The 492-nt window shown below is 40.7% G+C and overlaps 1 pseudogene; it reads left to right on the forward strand.

Annotated features, from left to right (window-relative positions):
• Nucleotides 1–6: 6 nt before the first annotated feature.
• LOC145719752 (aspartate--tRNA ligase, cytoplasmic pseudogene) lies at nucleotides 7–486 on the forward strand (annotated as a pseudogene).
• Nucleotides 487–492: the final 6 nt, after the last annotated feature.

Below are 492 nucleotides of genomic sequence, written 5' to 3' on the forward strand. Positions count from 1 at the left end.
AGGTTTCAAACTGAAATTCAGACAGTGAATAAACAATTCCCGTGTGAGCCATTCAAATTTTTGGAGCCAACTTTAAGACTCGAGTATTGTGAAGCATTGGCTATGCTTAGGGAAGCTGGAATCGAAATGGGAGATGAAGAAGATCTGAGTACACCAAATGAAAAACTCTTGGGTCGTTTGGTAAAGGAAAAGTATGATACAGACTTTTATATTCTTGATAAATATCCATTGGCTGTAAGACCTTTCTATACCATGCCTGACCCAAGAAATCCTAAACAGTCCAACTCTTATGATATGTTCATGAGAGGAGAAGAAATACTATCAGGAGCTCAAAGAATACATGATCCTCAGCTGCTAACAGAGCGAGCCTTACATCATGGAATTGATTTGGAGAAAATTAAGGCATACATTGATTCCTTCCGCTTTGGAGCCCCTCCTCATGCTGGCGGAGGCATTGGGTTGGAACGAGTGACGATGCTTTTTTTGGGATTG

Source organism: Leptonychotes weddellii, unplaced genomic scaffold, assembly GCF_054177405.1.
Source record: "Leptonychotes weddellii isolate Sample4059 unplaced genomic scaffold, ASM5417740v2 HiC_scaffold_69380, whole genome shotgun sequence".
Taxonomy (NCBI): Eukaryota; Metazoa; Chordata; class Mammalia; order Carnivora; family Phocidae; genus Leptonychotes; species Leptonychotes weddellii.